Source organism: Morone saxatilis, unplaced genomic scaffold (assembly GCF_004916995.1).
Source record: "Morone saxatilis isolate NCDOM2014 unplaced genomic scaffold, NCSU_SB_2.0 Contig10, whole genome shotgun sequence".
In the NCBI taxonomy this organism is placed as follows: Eukaryota; Metazoa; Chordata; class Actinopteri; family Moronidae; genus Morone; species Morone saxatilis.
Window position 1 is genome coordinate 680,304 of NW_023339652.1, and position 275 is coordinate 680,578.

Consider the following 275-nt stretch of genomic DNA (forward strand, 5'->3'; position numbering starts at 1 on the left):
CCATTTACCATTTACCATTCCTTAGAGCGTATAGCTCCAAGTTGTTCTGGCTGAGCCAGGATCTGAACAGGATGCCTTCCTTCTTTTTGAACCGGCCCAGAGGCAGACCCAGGAACTAGATTACGTATCCCATCTCACCTGAAAACACCTGTCCATGATAATTGAGACTGTGATTGGTGAGAAGGGAACATTATTTTCTGATAACTCAAGGCTCTGACACAGTGTCCTTATCAGCTTTCTCATCTGAGATGAGTGTTTTTTCACCAAATTAGCTC